The 11533-nt window shown below is 43.5% G+C and overlaps 2 long non-coding RNA genes across 2 annotated transcripts; both read left to right on the top strand.

Moving 5' to 3' along the window:
• The first annotated feature begins 436 nt into the window (after positions 1 to 436).
• Positions 437 to 1458, top strand: LOC146685784 (uncharacterized). The gene is made up of 2 exons (XR_014916949.1): positions 437 to 531; positions 1036 to 1458. It is a non-coding gene; the product is annotated as an uncharacterized LOC146685784 (long non-coding RNA).
• A 6225-nt stretch (positions 1459 to 7683) lies between these two features.
• On the top strand, positions 7684 to 8779 carry LOC146685783 (uncharacterized). The gene is made up of 2 exons (XR_014916771.1): positions 7684 to 7889; positions 8225 to 8779. It is a non-coding gene; the product is annotated as an uncharacterized LOC146685783 (long non-coding RNA).
• Positions 8780 to 11533: the final 2754 nt, after the last annotated feature.

The following is an 11533-nucleotide window of genomic DNA, read 5'->3' as shown; positions in this document are numbered from 1 at the left end:
CCCAGCAAACACGTCCCCACAGAGTCGTGCACCAAAACATCCAGCAGAAATCAGTGTGTTCACAGTCTTTACAGCTGTTTAGCTGATGACATGTTAATGATGTCAAAATAACGTTTCCTCAATAGAACAATGACACATGATCAATATAAAGTCAATAGAAGTCATTCCTTTCCAGCTTTGACTGACAGGCCAATGACAATGAGAATAGTGCGGTGCTCATCTAGTCATGTGGCTGGAATGGAGTTAAAGAGACACACACACACACACACACACACACACACACACACACACACACACACACACACACACACACTCCAGAGCAGCGTCTGTGAGTCAGCGAGCGGCCGCTAGATGTCACCATATATACATCAGCGGTAAATTCAAAGCCTATAAAAGCCCGACCTGCGCCTCCCGTTCATTCACTGTTCCTCCACCCGACAGAGAAAACGAGCCTCCATCACCTCCAGCATGAAGACGCTGAGCATCGTTTCCCTCGCAGTTCTGCTGCTGGCTCTCCGTCTCAGCTCTCAGGTCAGTTTCACCATTGCATCTTTTTAATAAAAACTAAATCTTTCAGCACCTTTTCTTTTAAAGATGCGGCGGAAACGCAGTTTGTTTGCGCCTAATTAAATGCGGACATAAGGAGCTTTAAGGCTTATGTTGAGGAGCATCCGAGACTGAAGGAGAAACTCCAAACTTCCACAAACTCCGAGTTTAGAGCTGTGGAAATAACGTTGGGCAGAAATAAAGACCGGCGGGTTTTTCGTGCCCCCGGGCCTGATGAGTAAAAAACAACGTCAGTGTTAAAATGTGGAATGAGTAACATTTATCGTGGGAGCGCAAAGAATCCCGAGTGGAAGATTCCTTACACCAGATTTGAGGGTAGAAGTAAACGTGAGGGGAAATTCTGTTTTTGTGGAATTTTGATGAAATGATTAAAATGAAGATTTTCGCTCGCGTGGTGTTTAAAGTTTTCACGGGATCAGGAGTTTGTCGTGACCCTCCGTGATCGCAGTTCGCTTTTGTGTGTTTCAGAGGGCCGAGGCAGCCAGCACCGCCCTCCCCAGCACCAACACCACCAGCTCCACCTCCATCTCCACCAGTGAACCCACTAAGAGTGGCTGCGGAGGTCCCGCCCTCTCCACGCTGCTGCTGTCCCCGCTGCTGCTCGCGGCTCTTCTGTTTCACGCCTGAGCGAGCGGACACGGCACAGCCGTCACGCGTGGACTGGAGACGCATCTTTAGTTTTATTCCAGATTCAATGTATTTTTTCTTTGAAGTTAAATCGTTTTCAGTGTTGATGGGAAATGTTTTGAAAGGAGCGCGCGCCGCCCCGATTGGCTGTCTTTACGCACCCGTGAAGAAGACAATCCGTTTCAAGTGATTGTACACGAACGAGTTTTGTACTTTAGGCCAGATTTCTCGAATTTTATAAAAAGAATAAAACTGTAAATTGTAGGAACACGTGACTGAGCTGTTGTTTTTTCCCCCGTGGAGCGTCACGGTATGTGAAGTATAGATGCTGGAAGAGGTTGAGCAGGTAACTGAGAACACTGATAATCAGGTTTGGTGTCCGTGTCAGCCGCACAGGCGGATTATCAGGCTCAGCTTAATCTGGTTTCGGGTGACTGTAAATAAACGTGCGGCTGATAGAATCGAAAAGCAGCTATTTTAAAGCCTGCTCTGCTGTAGATGTGTAATTATGCACATTTACGCAGCTGCTTGCATTTATTCTGTTGCATAGAACCGTTGGTTGTACAGTAGAGGTGTGATGGTCAAACATCCCGCTTGAAAAAACTTTTATTTTTAATTTGAACCTCATCACAAAAGCTGAATCGCTTTTTTACGTTCAGCTTGTTTAACCTTTGCAGACTTGCTGAAAGTACCAGTATGAAAACTATGAAGTGAATTCTAACATGTAGACGCATCGCCAGGAGCGTTTTGGCCCATCTGACACAAAACTGCAGTAACTCGGCCTGGATGTGTTAAAAGCACGGATCACTTTTAAAAGTGGAGCGGAATGTAAAATTATACCAACTTTCTTTATATTATATTTTCAGTATGAGCTCAGAGATCCAAGAGATGAAATAATATTTGCAAAGTGAATCTGTGATAACTTGGAGGGAAAGAACTCAAAAGGGAGACACGCAGAGGAAGAAGAGGGAAAATACGAGGAGCTGAAGTCAGAATCAGTAAACAAGCTCAAACACAAACAGATGAAAAGGAAGTGAAAACTGGAAACAGTAGGAAAGACTGACAAACTGAGGAAGACTATCTAGTAAAGTAGGCTACACGGAGTGTGTACACTGTGACAGGATGCAGGGGTGTGGCTGGGGAATAATGGACAGGTGTAGATCACAGGTGAAAGTAAGACCCAATGAGGATGAACTGAAAAAATAAAGCAGGTTTCAGTCACAGCGCTGAAAACAGTATGAGAAGTTTGATAAATGTGACGATGCTGATTATTTAATATGTGGTGGTTTAAAGGTTTGATCAGTTAAGTAAATACAGCTTCAAATGAACAATATATTACATGATGTGTCACCATTATTTCACAAACATGAAGCCAAAGTCCAGCCTTGCTGCTTCATTATGAGAGTAACTATGAGCCAGGTGCTGCTAATCAAACACACACTTAACTGATCCTCATCAGGTGTGAGCACCTCTGTCAGACCAGTTAGCAGATCTGCAACATTTAGGTGTGTTGACACAACGTCAGTAGTGATGTTAGAGACCAACACTCAGTCTGTTCATAAGAACAAAGATCATCATTCTGCAGTGAGAGATTATCCATGAGTGGAAGACGTTCAAGAGGCTCACAGTTTTCTCAAAACTCCCAGGAAATTCACCTCAAGGTCCGTGTGAGTGTGAGTTAGTGGTGATTAGGGAAAAAGTGGGTTTTATTTACCCCAAAATGTAGAAATATCCAAAGTAAACTAACAACAGCAGCCCCTGAACTCAAGCCTCCAAACTGACTGCTCGACAGAATAACAGCAGCCTAACACACAGGAAATAAAGGAAACTTAAATGGTAGCTGATCACACCGGTTCAATACAATGGGGGGAAATAAATATTCAAAAAATCATCTGGTAAGTAACATAACCAACAGTTAGTTTAGCAGTTAATTAAAATAAATAATCAAACCCAAGATGAAGTAAACGAAGTCACGAGCCAAAGAAAGACTTTTAAGATAATTTGCTAATGATACGGCCCAATCAGCACTTCCCCTCTCTCTAAAAAAAAGTCTTTCTCTTCTCTGTAAAAACTGAGAAGAGAAAGAAATCTGTCCTTTCACACACAGTGGAGGCGTTTGCCCGTAATGCAGAGCGCGTGTTTCAAGAAAAACCAAACTCAGCACAGCTGATGATGTGGGCACCTTGCAGTGGTGCGGGCCGTGAGCTCCTGTGTACTAAAGTGTTGGCGGCAGCTGAAGCCTGGGTTGCACTAGCCCAAACCACCGACCTCGACTGAAGCGATGATGTAAAGCAGAAGTAAAATTTCCTCCAGAATGATGTGCGAGCCTTATAAATTAACACAGAAAACCAGTACTTCAAGCTATTGCTGCTGAAAGTGGTTTTCTGAGCTGATGATGGTGCAGACTCAGTGTTTCAGATGGTGCGTCTGCATTTTGTAAATGGTGTTTATCTGAGGTTGCATTTCCCTCAAAAACCTGGAGATATGATGATAAGGGTACGAGGATGTTACTGTGAGGCTGTGGGTAAAGTCAGTATCGTAACATTCAGAAATCAGTCCTGCTAATAAACCCGCATGATGTACAGTGTTGGAGAAAGTCAGTGAATACAACGTGGTGTTTTTGTTTTAATGCAGATTTTCTTTGTTAAAACAAAGTTGTCCAAACCTGCCAGTGCTGTGTGAAATGAATATACACCAGGACAATGACTGAGCTGATGGGCAGACATCCTCCTTCAGGGTTTCCTGGTGGAGAGCACAATTCCCTCAGTCACACTGCATCCCAAACCACCACAGTGTCTGCCTGCTGCTGGGATGTTCCCTTTATGAAACGCTGTGAGTCTGACGCAAATCTAACAGGAAATGGTTCAGCCTCTGCTATCAGTCCACAGAATATTTCACTGAAGTCTCGGGTATCATCCAGATGTTTGTTAGCAGATGTGAGATGAGCTTTTGTGATCTTTTTGGTCAGCAGTGGTTTTCTTGGACTCTCCCACAGTCTTTTTTATTTTTTTTTAACAGTTGAATCATGACCTCTGACCTTAACTGAGGCAGTCGGGCATTCACATCAAACGTGGATCATCAATAATAACATCTCCGTGCTGGATCAGTCGGGGTTAAAGAGACCTGGTGTTGGTCACCAGTGGAAACTGTGCAGAGGAAGATGCAATCTGACATACTGGGGGTTTTCCCGGTGGGTCGACCCACTTTGGAGTGATGGGCCGGTCTGGAGGGCCTACACTCAGTGAAAGTGTAGCTTTTAATTATTGTTCAACATGCTGCAGTACAACAAAGACATAACCCAAAAACTGTGCCAACCTGATTATCTATCATCTCTGATGCTGAGCATCCAATGAGATGATGGCAGAGGATCCACAGTGGTGACACTAAGGGGTGCAGTGGGAACACAGTATGCACTCTGTGTCATGATTCTTCCCTCAGGTGTGTCCTACCACTAGATTACACGAAAAACTCGGAATTCCATCCATTCGTTTCCTTCCTTGTCTAATTCAGCGTTGCTGGCGCCCATCCCAGCTGTTACAGGGTCAGCACTGTCAGGACTCGTATTTGACCTTATATATGGTGATGGCTCTGAAGAAGAAACGGGGTTAGCCAGCAAAATTAGCAATCTGGTGGTTTGCAGGATGCCTGACTCGGCTCAGTCGACGTTATAAAGGATTATATCGACGCTGTACAGTAGATGATGTAGAGATTTCACCAAGAATAAGAACAAAAAGAGAAGCAGCACCTCAGCCATGATGAGTAATTTGTTGTCTATACGATCATAAAGTTCCCTTTTTAAACATGCTGCACTGATGCAACATGTTCAGCCTGTCACTACATCCTGTAAAAACTGGAACCTGAGACGGTTCAGACATTTTAAACAAAAACTCTAAAGTACACAGTGTGGATTGTTTTAGACTGAGCTTGCTGCTAGTCAGGCACGAGCAAACGTTTGTTTGTACTGCTCTAAATACTCAGGCGTACCCATTACTACTAAATTATTTAACCAGTTTAGAAAAACATGACAAGTTTAATTCGTTTATTTATTCTGGTTATTTCTTTTACAAAAAAGGTTGTAATGTACAAACATGCATGTCGAAGGCTCTGTGCAGATACAGACTTGAGAGTTTAAATAAAATGTACTTCCTGTACTTGTTTAAAATGGTTCTTTGAAGCTTTTGTGTTTCTGTACATTCAGATGTTTGTGGCCAAAGTTTCTTAATTTTCGGTTGTGAAATTTTGATGAAGTTCACTAATACATGACAGCTCAGTCTGCTGGAAATGACACAATATGTTCAGTGTGTTGATTAGTAGATTAGCAACCGGGTTTACATGTTTGTGCAAAATAAATCTGAGCGACTGGATAAAAATGTGGAATATTGTTTCCCTGCGTTGTAGAAAACAAGTGGAGATCTGTGCTTAGCTGAACTCTTGAAGACATTTGTAAAAGAATAAATGTAGTGTGAAACCTACAGGACACTTTCTGTCATATTGTGCAAGAGTTGAGTTTGGCTTTAAGTTGGTGTAAATGTGATTTTTAAAGGAATTTCTCAGTTAAATTTCTGCATCTGGAGTTCCACAAGGCTCTATCAGACATACTCTAAGACTGTATTTCCTTATTTAAACGTAAAGATGCGTTTTTTTTTCTATTATAACAATAAAGGTTATTTATGTAACCTTTATTTTAACTGGATAATACTACAATGGCTACTACCAGTAATTATTAGTAATAACAACTAGAAATCAAAGTGTTTAAAATGCTTCCAGGCGGCTCACACACTTCAGAAGCCAGTACTCTGACATGTTTGGAAACTGGACTGTCAGCTTCCTGGTTTTCAACCATGGTGATGATGATGATGATGATGATACCAACCATCTTGACCTTTTCTCTCTAACTTGACCTCCAAACCATTGGGTCTGAGCGGTCCCTGTGATACACGGAGACACCTCAGCACCCTCCAGCTTTAAACGCACACAGTCCCGCTGGGTCGTAGGAGAATCTGAAGCGGCAATGACAGCGACTGACCACTAGAGGTCGTCATTTATCTATCGTTAGTTAAATCGAAGCCTTAGATGACAAATTAAAGGAAAAATTCAAAACCTATATCCCTGCTTATTAAAGGGTAATACAATCAAATTAAAGAAGCATTTTCCGATCAGAGCATCAAGTTAAACTTCTAGGATATAGATCTGGGCTGTCAAGTAGCAGAGGAGGATGCTAATCAGTTTAAGCTGCTTTGGTGCTAATGAAATTAACAACAAGTGCACCAGAGGGCTAAAAGTGAGACAACCTCCGAGTCGGGAATGATTTTACAGACGGAGGCCACTGACATTGTCCCTCCGTGTGTTTTCACTCTGATTTTCAGGTGTCTGTAGGTATGTGCCCTCTGCAGGCTACTTTAATTTCTTGGCATCCTTTCACTCCTGACACATGACCCAGTGCACATCAGTGCAGGTATTCAGCATGATTTATACCCCACTGAAATCTGATGAACTTTGAACGCTACTTTAATTATTATTATTATTATTTTTTTTACCAGTGTATAATGGTAAATAGACTGGTTCTTATACAGCGCTTTTCTACTCATCTGAGCACTCAAAGCGCTTTACAATGGAGCTGTTAGGATGCCTGGGTCGTTGACCCAGGGTTTTTGAGTGTATGATATTATTTATATTTTCTAGTTTTTTGGTTTCTTTGAGTTCTGTCTCATGGTTTATGTCTCTGTCTTCTTTAGTTGCCCTGTCTCCCCTATCACCTGCATCCCCTTGTCTAGTTCGCGTCTATGTGTATCCTTAGTTCCTATATCCCCGTGTCCACTCAGTGTTTGTGTCTGCCCTGGTCCCACGTCTCTGTTCCCTCTGTAGTGCCTACATGTGAGGCTGTGTCTTTGTTCAGTCTGTGTTATGTGTTTCCTGTTTTACTTTGAAGGTCTGTGTCTTTTCTCAGTGTGTTCAGTTTACGCTTCTTTGGTCTCGTCAGTTCTGATTTGTCCCAGCTGTGTTTCCCTCCTGTTACTCATTCCCTGATTGCTCCCTCTGTGTATTTAAGCCCTGTGTTTCTCTGTGTCCGTGTTTATTTTGCTGTGTGTTTTGCCTGTCCGCCGGTGTAAGTTTATTTTGAGTTTTTCTAGTTATGTCATGTTGCGTTCAGCATTAAAGCCTTTTTGAGTTCACGTCTGTCTCCGGAGTCTGCACCTTGGGTCCTATTCCTGTTTGCACACAGCCGTCACCTAACAGGAGCAGGCTACAGACGATGATGCTCACAATGCAGAATAAGCTGTTTGACAAACAAACAAAAGAACACACGGAACAAACATGTAGTTATAATGGCGGGGAAAAGCAAAAAACAACTGAGAACCATTGCATAATTGTCTTGAGTTATTCGGGGGATTTGGTGTGAAAGACGATCCCAGGGTGCTTAAAATACTGTTTTAATTAAACATTATATAGCATTATATTATGCTGTCTTCTGCTCCTTGAGCAGCTCTATCTCCGCCTGAAAGCGCCTGAAAGCAGCATGATGAAGGCGGTTTCTGTGTCGGTTGGGTGGGGGCTATAAAAGGTGCGACTGCGCGCCTCCTGTTTCAATTGCCTTTCCTCCACCGAGCGCAGCAGTTTCCCATCACATCAGCATGAAGAAGCTAAGCATCGTTTTCGTCGCAGTCCTGCTGCTGGCTCTCAATCTCACCTCCCAGGTCAGTTCAGCCCGTGTTTAAAGCATCTTTTTACACATTTTCCCTCACAGAAGAGGCGCAAACTGCCGTGCGTAACGCAGCTTGTTTGCGCATAATTAAATGCACAACTGCCAGAGCAGCAGCTGTCTGCAGCTTCAGCTCAGAATTTAGTTCAGTGTTTGGCAGAAATGGAGACGAAAGATTCTCTGACAGACTTTGATTCAAAACCTGAAGGGGGGGAGCCTGGAGTGAAGTGCGTGAATAATTCAATTTGAGCTGGTGATGATGAGAGTGACTCCTGTGTCCTGGTGCAGTGTCTATTCGTTAAACTCATGTGGTTATCTCATGTTTTGCAGGTGGCCGAGGCACAAGGTAAAAGCGGAACCGGAGGCACCAACACCCAGAACTCGACTACAGCCGCACCGTCGAGCGCCAGCGGGAGTCCCGCCGCCTTCGCGCTGCTCGTCGCTCCGCTGCTTCTGTCCACGGTTCTCCTGCACGGCTGGTCCGGATGATCTGATCCGCGCTGGACATTCGGAAGCCGGCAGGGGACACAACGTTAGTGTTTAATAAAAGGCAGAAAAAGGAAATCACATAAAGTAGGGAGCTTAACTATTTACTGTTGAGCGGGCGAAACGAGCGCGACGCGGCCCGGGGCGCGACGGGGCCCGGGGCGCGCCCTGCTCCTTTCCGCATCCTGCTCTTCATCAACTCTGAAACGCAACCAATCCTCCCGCCAGTAACGGAACATGCTCGATGATAATTCAGAAATATTGAACCCTGTGGAAAACATGTGTATTCATGTGTCTGACAACGACTGTATGTAAATGAGTTCTGTACTTTCAGAATGATGCAAATCTGATGTTTGACATGTGAATGCTGTGAAATTAAACTTTAAATTGTAAAAAATATATAGTCCAGTGTTTTATTTGTGGTGGGGTTTTGTTTGTTTTTGTGTAATTTCCTGGATTTCATGACGTATAAGAGGAAAAATGTGCAGAAGCCTCAAACGTGAGCCAAGAGCAGAACATCACATCTGGATCAGGTGCGGGGGTGTATCAGACTCTAAATTTGGTTCCAGGTGAAGGTAAACGTGTAATCCTGTTTTTACAGGTTAAACATGAGCATTAAACGGAGTTTCTGTCGGAAGTTCTGCATGCACGTTATCAGCTTGTAACGGACGTTGCCTTAAAAGCTACAATTCATGGATGTTTTTATTTAAAAAGAATAAATAGGAAACAACCCCCCCCACGTCTTTAAATCCTCTGTGCTGTAATTTCATGGATTTCTTTGCGCTACTTCTGCATGCACCGTCACACATGCTTACGTTTCTTTTTCTTTTTTAATTGGCTGATCCAAGCGGCTGAATGGAACCCGTGACGTCACTACTTTTTGAAGACGGGCTGGTTGAAGAAAACCTCCACCATTGAAAATAAGATGAAAAATAAACTACTTTCGTTTGCTTTGATGGGAAAACAAGTTTGAAAAAATCTGAAACACGTGAAAAATTCTCCCTTCCGTTGACGAGCAGAAACCACATCACCCCTCTGACTCAATGTTGTGAACACAAAGGGCTGTGAGGTCAAGACAAATAGAAGTAATTGACCGAGACTGAGTGAAGAACTGATGCCCTTCCTCCTCCACCTGCCGCCTTCAAAGGACGCCCCTGTGTGAGGATGGGCGGCTGAATGGGCTTTGAAGGCCTTGGTTGCTTCATGTTTCGTGCACTCGGAACCAATTGTATCTGTTAGATCTAATCCCACATTCATGTCTGGGTCTAAAACACGAGCTCAGACTCTGCTGCTCATCAATAACAGCTCTGACATGCTGGATACGGAGGTCCCTCCACCATAGCTGTGGTTTCACCTGGAAGCTCTGAGCTCGGAAAAGCTGCTGTTGTTCTCATGTGAAGGCTGAAGAGTGCAGTGGTTTGCTCTGTTAGTGCAGACTCAAGTATCTCATCATGCTTTGAGACTCTCAGTGACTTCCAAAAAATAACATGTGCACAGACACAGCGACCTTTTTGAATGCGGGCCGGACTGGAAATGGAAACCAATCCTCAGTTTAGTGTATGCAGTGCCGATACTGTACACATGCTCTTCACACTTGGCTGCGGTGAGTAAAGTGCCGAACGACACACAAACAGGCTGAGTGAGAGGATGACATCCGTGCATGCTAAGTGATGAAGAGATGAGTGTGTGTGTGCCTGTGAGGATGACGTAACCTCCAGTGAAATAATACTGTGTATGTTTGAGACTCGTGCTGGTCTCCTCTTCCCCTCACTTATTTATAACGTGCACACGAGCAGGATGTATCTGTAATTGTCTGTTTTGGGGTTTTTATTTTTTAAATGTTATTTTTTCTATGCTTTTTTCAGTTTCAAATAGTGAAGAGTCCCAGATTTGGACCCCCGTTGATCTTCTACTTAATCACAAAGCCAAGGTGTGAAAACGGGTGTGTGTCCCAATCAGCCAAGTTTTGGGTGATGGCTTCTTTCACTTCTCTTTTAAACCATCTGCCTCGGGCTCCTGGTCTTAGCCGACAGGAGGAGCACCTGGTGTGGTCTTCTGCTGCTGCAACCCATCTGCTCCAAGGTTCCACCTGTTGTGGCCGTGGTTATACCGAGTAGATATTTGAGCTTGTTGCCTTCCTGTCAACTCAGAGTAGTCTGTCATTCTGACCTCTGACCTCTGGCATCAACGGAGAACTGCTGCTCATGCAGTGTCTCACTCTGTGAACTTCAGAGGTCGTGGTGCCTAAACATCCCAGCAGATCCCTTTGTTCCTCATTCTGATGCTCTGTTTGACCTTCAGCAAGGCTTCTTTGCCATATCCCCTTGCCTGAATGCTGCCATGTGATTGGCTGTTTTGACGTTTGTGTTAATAAGCAGCTGAATGTAACAAAACAAGTGAGTTTTGAAGGCCCTGCTTATTTCATGCTTCGTGCACTCTGAACCAGTTTTATCTCATAAATCTAATTCCACATTCGTGTCTGTGCCGATACTGTACACATGCTCTTCACACTTGGCTGCGGTGGATAAAGTGCCAAATGACAACACAAACAGGCTGAGTGAGAAGAAGATGACATCCGTGCATGCTAAGTGATGAAGACGTGAGTGTGTGTGTGACTGTGAGGATGACGTAACCTTCAGTGAAATAATACTGTGTGTATGTTTGAGACTCGTGCTGGTTTCCTCTTCCCCTGACTTACATCCTGCTCTTGACCTGATGGCGGTGCATTAAAAGTATCTGTACTCTGTCAGTGTCTGGTTGGTAAATCCTGTTTTTCTTAGTTGTTTTTTTTCCCTTGGATCTCTCTGATTAACTTTATTTCCCCACAATCGATTGAAATCTTGCTATAAAACCAGGTTTTGGTCTCTATAAAAATTCCCCCTTCATAACAACTGTATAGGTGGAGAATGACTCATAACTCACCTTTTTTAAATTATATTGAAGCTTAAAGTTTGCATTATTGGGGGCGTGGCTTCTTTGTCTGATGGTGGTTGGTGACACAGGCAGCTGTAGTTGCTAGCTGTCTGCTAGGCTTGACCTGAAGTGGACCTCTGGACTGTTTGTGCTGTTGGAAGCTTTTTTATGAGGTGTCATAATAATAATAATAATGATAATGATAATGATAATGATTATTATTATTATTATTATTATTAT

This window comes from Copadichromis virginalis, linkage group LG19 (genome assembly GCF_057382275.1).
Source record: "Copadichromis virginalis isolate Kocher_CV1m ecotype Utaka linkage group LG19, C_Virginalis_male_GT1.1, whole genome shotgun sequence".
Lineage (NCBI taxonomy): Eukaryota > Metazoa > Chordata > Actinopteri > Cichliformes > Cichlidae > Copadichromis > Copadichromis virginalis.
This window is presented reverse-complemented; position numbering and strand designations above follow the sequence as displayed.